Here is a 10,012-nt window from a genome sequence, read left to right on the forward strand (position 1 = left end):
GAACTATTCCTCAAAAAATCTCTAAACTCTGTGTACCCTTTGGCCAACAATATCTACTAGGCATGTTTGTAACATTAAACAAGTATCATTTTGAAATCCTGTGGGCAAAAATTTTCTAACCAGAAAAAAAAATGAAAGCACTAGACACAATTTTAAAAAATCATTTTTCATCTCCTTTATATTTTTTGGTATGAACAGTTATGCGAAATTCTTTTGAATGGTTATTGATCTCATTTAGGAGGCTCTACAACCTTCTGGAACCTAATGAAATTATCTTATAATCAGCAAATAGGATGTATGAGAGACATCATCTACAGTGCTGTAGTACAACCTTCTACTATTTGGTCTCTGATAAACAGATTGTATAACATGACAAGGTTTCAAGGAGAAGCCATTTCATCCCATGTCAGTCTCTTTCTTAGAGCCTCTTTCTGCCAATAGGAGATGAGAGAGAGAGAGAGAGAGAGAGAGAGAGAGAGAGAGAGAGAGAGAGAGAGAGAGGCCATTCCATTTGTTGGTTGTCTTCTGGCCTCTGTCCGTCCTGCCTTCAGAGGACAGAGAGACATCATTTCTTCTTGCATGCTCCACTCATCTCCTATACCTAGTCTGCTTGCAGTGATAGGAGAAAAACTATTCCATCAGCTCTCCCTCTAGTTCCCTAGTCTGAGCTGCCAGCATACTGAGTACATAACACCTTGAGGCCAAACCTCTAGTGAAGCTAACAACCTGCCCTGAACTCATTCAGCAATGATTAACAGACTCCCCGCTAGTCATACCTTACCCATCCTAGTTAGAACTCCAAGCTGTCATTATACAGTCCCATTCTCCATCACTTACTGCCATGCCTTTATTCCAATCCCCTTTAACTGTTCCTTCTTACCTCAACATCACATTTTTGAAAAATAGTTTATTTTATTCTGAACTTAAGAAATAAAACAAGCATTTACATGACATAGTAGAATAGAAAAAAAGATTGCACATGAAACTGCAAATCTATTATGTACAACCTATGATTCCTTTTAAATATATGATAAAGTCATCATGTAATTTTTTTTCCTTTTTTTTTCTTCCCTTCCCCTCCACCCTGGAGATGGCTACCATTAGACACAAGTATGTGTGTTTGTGTGTATATATGTATATTTATGTATACATATGTATGTGCATATATATGTAAAACCACTCTACATACATGCAGATAGTGTTTTCCTTCATATGTCCTTTGTAGTTAATTTGGATATATATAATATAGTCAAAATGACTTAGTCACTCAAAGTTTTATTAAAACAATATTGTTGTTCCTGTATACAACGTTCTCTTGGTTCTGCTCATTTCACTCTTCATTATTTCATGCAAGTCTGTCTATCCATGTTTTTCTAAAATAATCAAGTTCATAATTTCTTATAGAACAGTAATGTTCTGTCGCAATCACACACCATGACTTGTTCAGCCTTTCCCCAATTGGTAGGCATCCCCACAATTTCCAGTTCTTTGCCACCACAAAGAGAGCTGCCTTAAACATTTTAGAACATGTAGGGGTAGGGGTGGAGGGCTGGTAATGTTGGAACCTTACTGTCATTTGGGTTGAAGAGGAAACAAAGTGTACATATGAAGAAGTTTAGAAGTCTTCTGAACTTCTAGAGAGGTGAGAAAACTCAGGGATAGGGTAGGGATGGGACTTTTAAAAGGTGTATAGAATAAGATTAGGAGGATGGGGGAGAAGATAGGGGAGAAAATTTTAGAGGGGTGGATAAAATAAGGAAGAAGAAGGTAACAATTGAAAAGATAAGGTTAACAGGGATAGGGTAAAAATAGAGGCTGTGAAGGAAAATAGTGAATAAAAATAAGATGGAGGGAAATTCACAAACAGTAATTAGGGTTTTGTCAAGTCTGTAAGAATACTAGTCATTCCCCAATTGATAAATGGTCAAAGGATACAAACAGGCAGTTTTCCAATGAAGAGATCAAAACAATTTATAGACATATAAAAATGCTCTAAATCATTATTGATTAGAGAAATGCAGATTAAAACACCTACTAGGTTGTCTAAAATGATAGAAGGGGAAAATGACAAATGTTGGAGAAGATGTGGAAAAATTGGGACACTAATTCATTGTTGGTGGAATTGTGAACTGATCCAGCCATTTTGGAGAGCAATCTGGAATTATGCTTGTTATTAAACTACATATACCCTTTGACCCAGCAATACCACTACTTAGTCTACTTCTGAAAATAATTAGGGAAAAAGGTAAAGAATCTCTATGTTCTAAAAACATGCTTTTACCTTTCTATTTCTTAATCAGTACCAGAAAATTTTGATAATTACAGCCTTAAAATATAGTTTAAGATCTAGTACTACTAAACCTTCTTCCTTTACATTTTTTCATTAGTTCTTTTTATATTCTTGACCTTTAATTTTTTTTTAATTCAGTAAAATAATTTTTGGTAATTTAATTGGGATAGCATTGAATATTAGTTTAGGTAAAAATTAATTTAGGTGAAAATTAGTTTAGGTAAAATTGTCATTTTTCTCATATTGACCCTGCCTACCCATGAACAATTAAAATTTCTCCAATTTTTTTAAATCTGATTTTATTTGTATAAAAAAGTTTTTTATAATTTTGTTCATATAGTTTCCGGGTTTGTTTTGGCAGCTTTACTCCCAGGTATTTTATACTGTCTAGAGTTATTTTAAATGGGGTATCTCTTATAATCTCTTCTTGCAGGGTTTTTTTTGTAATATATAAAAATGCTGGCAATTTTTGTGGACTTACTTTATGTCCCGCTATTTAGCTAAAATTATTGTTTCATTTAACTTTTTAGTTGAGTCTTTGGGATTTTCCAAGTATGCCATCATATCATTTGCAAAAAGAGATAGTTTTATTACCCCGTTCTTATACTTATTCTTTCTATTTCTTTTTCTTCTCTTATTGCTCTCGCTAGGATTTCCAGTACAATATTGAATATTGGTGACAGTGGGTATCTTTGTTTCATCCTGATCTTACTGGTAAGGCTTCTAGCTTATCTCAAAAGCTCTTTATCAATTTAAGGAAAAATCCATTTATACCTGTACTTTCAAGTGTTTTTAATAGAAATGAGTGTTGTACTTTATAACAAACTTTTTTCCGCATCTATTGATATAATCATATGATTAAAAAAATTTTTTTATTATTGATGTAATCGATTATGTTAATAATTTTTCCTTATGTTAAACCATCTCTGCATTCCTGGTATAAATCCCACCTGGCCATAATATATAATCTTTGTAATATATTGGTGTAATCTTCTAGCTAATATTTTATTTAGGGTTTTTGACTCCATATTTATGAATGAAATTGGCCTATAATTTTCTTTCTCTGTTTTTACTTTTCCTGGTTTACATATCAGTGTAAAATTTATTTCATAAAAGGAGTTTGATAAGATCCCTTCTTTGCCTATTTTTTCAAATTATTTAACATTCAAATTGATTAAATTGATTAAATTGATTAAATTTCAGAGTTAAATTTACTCATAAATCTGTCTGGTTCTGGCACTTTTTTCTTAGGAAGCTCATTTATGACCTGTTCAATTTTTTTTTCTAAAATTGTTCTATTAAGATATTCTATTTCCTCTTCTACTAATCTAGCAATTTATATTTTTGTAAATATTCTTCCATTTCACTTAAATTTTTACATTTATTGGCATATAATTGGGCAAAATAACTCCTTATAATTGCTTTAATTTCATTTTCATTAGTGGTATATTCACCCTTTTCATTTTTAATACCAGTGATTTGGTTTTCTTCTCTTTTTTAAAATAAAATTAACCAATGGTTTTCTATTTTATCATGGTTTTTTTTTCATAAAACCAACTCTTAGTTTTATTTGTTAATTTGATGGGGTTTCCCCCTCCCAATCATACTTTAAATCTATCTACTCCTTCCGTTGTTCTCTCTGTAATATGTGCTCCATAGGTAACAAATTTGTTTTCATCTTAAATTTTTCTTTCCTATTCCTTTCAGCATCTGGCTCTCACTGAGACTTGACTCCTTCTGATGATAATAACCTTCCTGACTACCCTTTAGTACTAGTTATTTTTTTTTTTTACTCATTGGTTGAGATGGTGATTGTTGAGGGGAAAGTTTGGAAAACTCCTTACTCCACATTGCCATGTCCAGACCCTCTCTACGTGTATCACTCAGTAACCTCTCTTCCTTTGAGGTTCACTCAACCTATATCTACCATCTAATCAAGCTGTTGTCACAAACTTCCAGGATATTCTCCTTTTCTTAATGAGTGCAATGCCTGGCTCATAATCTTTCTCTCCTGCCCATCTCCTACCCTCACACTAAAGGACTTCAACATACATATTGATACTTCCTCAACACCCTTAACCTCTCATTTCTTCAATTTGCCCATTTCCCATAACATATTCCTCCACCCCACTTCAGCTACACACAGAGATTTAGTCATACTTTTGATTTTACCGTCATTTACAGATGCTACTTTTTCATGTTTATGAACTCTGAAATTCCCTTATCTGAACACAATCTGTTGTCATTCCACCTCTTCCTCTACTTTGCAACCTAACCCTGTTCTTCATCCTCATCATGACTTCCAATCCCGTGACTGCTTAGTTCTTTGCCAACAATCTTGCCTATACTGGCAACATTTTCTGCCTAACCCTACCTTGAAGTCTTAATGAATCTGTTCAACTCTATACTCTATAATTCTCTCGCCTCATTCCTTTGTCTTGTTGCTAATCCTACCATGCCAAATCTCCACCCTGGATTTCTCTTACCATCACTTCCTTCACTCTTACTCATTTGCTGCCAAATAAAATTAGAGAAAATCATGAAACTATGCTGATTTTTGTAACACAAATTTTTGTTACACAACCTCAACTGGGCCATCACTGTAGCAAGGCAATCTTTTTACATTTCCCTAATTGACTATCCTCCTCACCACAGGGAATTTTCCAAATCTTTTCATACCTTCTCAACCATCCTATAATTCTTCCTACACCTACCCTCTCAACTGAAAACCTTGCCTAGTATTTCACTGGAAAAAAAAAATTGAGGCTGTTTGCTGAGAGTCTCCTCATTTCCCTTTCTCCTCAGTTCACATCTCTCAGATGCCTTTTGCCACCATCTCTGTGTTCACCCCTAATAATGAGATAGCCCTTCAAACCCCTCTTTATGCTCAAGGATCCCATTCTATCCAGTCTTCTCTATCAGATTGTCCCTCTATCATCCTTACTGTCTTACATATCTTTCCCCCAATTTTGTTTTATTTTCAGTTCCAAATTCTTTCCCTTCTCTTTCCCCATTGAAAGGCAAGAAATGCAAAACTCATTACAAATATACATAGTCAAACAAAACAAATTCCCACATTAGCCATGTGAAAAAAAGGAAAAAGGATAGGAGAAAAAGAAAATATGATTCATTGTGCACACTTGAGTCCATCACTTTTTTAATTGGTGATAGATAGCATATTTCATTATGAATCATTTGAAACTGTGGTTGGTCATTTTGATCAGAGTTCCTAAGTCTTTCAGAGTTGATTGTCCTTACAATATTGTTATTGTATCAATTGTTCTCCTAGTTCAGTTCACTTCATTCTGCATCAGCTCATACAAGTCTTCACATATTTTTCTGAAACCATCCCCTTCTACTTTTTAAAATTTGTTTGATTCCTTTTCTTTTTTAAATTTTAAGCTTTTATTTTCCCCAGTTACATGTAAAAACAATTTTTAACATTAGTTTTTAAAACTTTGAGTTCTAAATTCTCTCTATTCTTCTTTCCCAACCCTCCATGGAGAAGGCAAGCAATTCAATATAGGTTATACATCCATGCAAAATATATTCATATTAGTCATATTGTAAAAGAAAACACAGGCAAGAAAAAAGAAACTCAAGAAAAAGATTCCTTTTCTTAAACTCTATTTTATTTTTCTTTTCAGTTCCAAATTCTCTCCCTCACTCTAATCCCTCTCTTACCTATTGAAAAAGCAAAAACTACAATACCCATTATAAATATGAAGTTGTGCAAAACATATTCCCACATTAGCCATGTTCTGAAGAAAAAAGAAACAAGAAAAAGAAAGAGAAAAAATATAATTCAGTTCACAATGTGAGTCTATCAGTTCTCTATCTGAAGGTGGATAGCATTTTTCATTATGAGTTCTTTGGAATTGTTAGTGGATCATTGTGTTGATCAGTTACTAAGCCTTTCACAATTGATTAGCTTTACAGTATGTCTGTTACTGTGTAAATTATTCTGATTCTGCTCACTTCATTTTGCAACAGATCATGTAAGTCTTCCTGGGTTTTTCTGAAACCATCTCCTTCATTATTTCTTACAAATATTCTATCACAGTCATATAGCATAACTTGTTCAGCTATTCCCAATTAATTGACATCCCTTCAGTTTCCTTTTTTTTGCCATAACAAAAAGAACACCTATAAATATTTGAATGTATAGGTCCTTTTCCTTTTTCTTTGATCTCTTCACAGTATAGACCTAGTAGCAGTATTGCTGGGTCAGAGGGCATATACAGTTTAATAATTTTTGTGGCATAGTTCCAAATTGCTTTTCAGAATGGCAGGAGCAGCTCCACCAACAGTGCATTAGTGTACCTGTTTTCTCACAGCCTCTCTAGCATTTGTTATTTTCACTTTTTGTCAATTTAGCCACATAAGATGGTTTAAATTTTTTAAATTCGCATTTGCTTAAATTTGCATTTCTCTATTAGTGATAAAAACAATTTTTAATATGACTATTGATAACTTGGATTTCTTCTCCTGAAAACAAAAATTTGTATCATTTGATCTGTTATCAGTCGGGAAATGGCTCTTATTCTTATAAATTTGACTCAATCCCTTATATATCTTAGAAATGAGATCTTTATCAGAGAAAGTTGCTTCAGAGAATTTTTTCTCCAATTTTGTGTTTCTCTTCTAATTTTACCTATTTTGGTTTTGTCTGTTCAAAAAACTTTTTAATTTTATGTGATTAAAATTGCCCATTTTGCCTCTTATGAACCTTTTTATCTCATTTAGTCATGAGCTCTTCCCTAACCATAGATCTGACAAGTAAATCTTCTATGCAACTTTTAATTTGCTTATGAGGTCATCCTTTAGGTCTAAAACATGTACCCACCTAGAGTTTATTTTAGTATGAGATGTTAATCTACACCTAGTTTCTGCCTGACTTTTTTCTTCCTTTCCCAACAGTTTTTGAATAGTGAGTTCTTGTCCTAATAGCTGGGAGTCAAGGATAAAAGCTAAGTTTTGAGCCTGGATGGTGGTGCCCTTTATAGTAATAGAGGGAGTCATGATGGTGGAATAGGAGGGAGAAGTATAACCCAGCTCTCCCTCTACATTTTCTCCACAAAGATCTGGAAAATACACTAGACCAAATTCTGATTAGGAAATCCAAGAAAAAAAATCACAGTGAGTCATTTTTCCAGTTCAGGTTGGCACAGGGAGGTAAGTCTGCAGATACTCCAGCCAGGACTGTGGAATCAAATGGAACATTCCAGTGTCCTGGGATTTAAATCAGGCTGATATTTGACATTGGGGCAGGAAGAACCAGTACAGGAAGAGATCCTAGGGGTCCTTGAATTAGTTCAGGTTGCAGTCATCAGTGCCCTCTGGTAGCTATTGTTCTCTACCTAGTTCCAGATGAGAGATCCAGGATAAACTGAGGAGGAGACCTATACATAGCAGTGGTGGAGAGGAGAGGTCATGTTCGTGGGAGCTAGCTGTGTGCTGAGCAAGGAAAAAGTTCAAAATCAAAAAGCAAATGTGTGGCTCTTATTCCTAGAACAGAGAACAGGGACTCAATTTCAGCCTATAGCCCAAACTGAAGCCTATAAGTGGTATAATCAGCGTAGGAATATCAGGCCAAAGAGGATCTTGCAGTTTAGTCACTGAACTTGCAGAGCCTCCAAATGGGCAAATATCTTCTGGGTCTAGCAGCAGTCTATCAAAACTTCCAATCAGGGACAAGACAACAGAGATCTTGTTCAGTATCAAAACTGGTTCAAGAACTTGAAGAGCTCAGAACTGAAAAGCAGGGAGCAAATTTCATACCAATCCATGTCACTTTGAGAGTACTGAAAATTTGAAGGTCTAAACTGCCCCTCAGATCCTGGAGTAATGCAACACTCAACACTCCAAGAAAGTAGAAGAAGGACCTAAAATGATGAAAGCTCAATCTCAAATTGTGCAGAGGCCAATTCTAACAAATAGTTCATAGTCAGAAAGTAGGCTAGAAGAATGAGTCCATGATATGAAGTACTAGCTCAATTCTAGGCCCTGCCAACCAGGATTGGTTCAGTTTCTTACCCGAGTCAGAGCTAACCATATGGTATGTGCAATTCCCATACTACCTTGTTTACATTCAGAGTCAAAACTATTTCAAACATCATTTCACCTTGTGATACTAGAAACCCCAATGTGGTCTTACCATAATTGTTAAAATCATTTTTCTAACACAGACAGGTCTAGCAAAATTCTATTTTCTCCACCATAGAGAGCTGTTATGGTAACAGAGAAGTTCAAGACAGAAATCTAGAAGGAGAGAATAACTCAAAAACATTTACAAGCAAAGTCTCAAAGAAAAGTCCATTTGGGCATAAATCCAACCAGAATTCCTACAAGCAATAAAGCAATTTAAAAAAAATACTAAAAATGATTTTAAACACCAAATGAAATGGAAAAAGTGGGAAAAGAACTGAAAGCTGTGAAAGAAATATATAGAAAGAGAATTAACAACTTGGATCAAAAAGTACAAAACCTTGGCTTCCTGAAAATTAGAGTTGACCAAATAGAAGCTAATGATTCCAAGAAACAACACATAACATTTAAAAAAAAAAGTCAAAAGACTGAAAAAAAAGAAAATGTAAAGTATCTCTTAAACATATGAGGAGAAAAATTTAAATTATTTGATGACCTGAAAGCCATGACCAAAAAAAAAAAAAATAAGGATAGATATCATACTTCAAAAAACCATAAGAGAAAACTGCCCAGAGTAAAAATTGAAAGAATCCCCTGGTCATCTCCAGAAATAAAACCCAGAATAAAAACTAATAGGAACATAGAGAACATATAGAGCACTCAGATCAAATGAAATGAAATGCTGCAAGTAGCCCTAAAGAACGAATCCATGCACTATGGAGCCACAGTCAGGATCACACATAATTTAATGGCCATAAAGGAATGCAATAGATCCAGAAGGAAAGAGATCTAGACTTATAACCAAGAATAACATACCCAGAAAAATTCAATATAATTCTTTTAATGTAAAGAGAGGACTTTCAAAATTCCTAATGGATAACCAGTACTGAGTAGAAAATTTGAAATAAAAACACCAGAATCAAGAGAAACATAAAAGGTAAACCATAATCAAGCAATCATAAGGGACTAAATAAGATTAAACTATTTACATTCTTATATATGGAGATGATACATGTACCCCCTCAGGTCACATAGGGAGTCTTATTTAGACAAAAGGCCTGACAGTGATTCTATTACATTTTGATGATCTTATGTGATAATAGAAAGGGAAGGGAAGAGGCTGATGGGAAGGGAGAGGAAGGATGGAGAAAATTACTTCACATAAATGGGATATGCAAGTAGTTTATGTAACAATGAAGGAGGAGTAGGAGAGAAGATAGGATGACACTTGAACTTTAATCTGAATTGGTCAAAGTAAGGAAAAAACACACACAGGTTTTATCCAACTGGCAAACAGGAGGAAGGAGGTTAAGGGAAAGGAGGGGAATAAGATGGAGAGTAGATTAAAGGAGGGGTTAGTCAAAAGCAAAACAAATTCTTAAGGAGAGGGTGGGAAGCAAAGAGAAGGAAAAGCAAAAGAGGATAGCATAGTAGGAAATACACAATTAATCATTATTGTGAATGTGAATCAGAGAAATTCACCCATAAAATAGAAGAGGATAGCAGTACAAATTAAAAAAAACCAGAATCCAACAATACTATGTTGTTTATAAAAAATATACTTGAAACAGAAAG

This window comes from Vombatus ursinus, unplaced genomic scaffold (genome assembly GCF_900497805.2).
Source record: "Vombatus ursinus unplaced genomic scaffold, bare-nosed wombat genome assembly UNPS02014779.1, whole genome shotgun sequence".
Lineage (NCBI taxonomy): Eukaryota > Metazoa > Chordata > Mammalia > Diprotodontia > Vombatidae > Vombatus > Vombatus ursinus.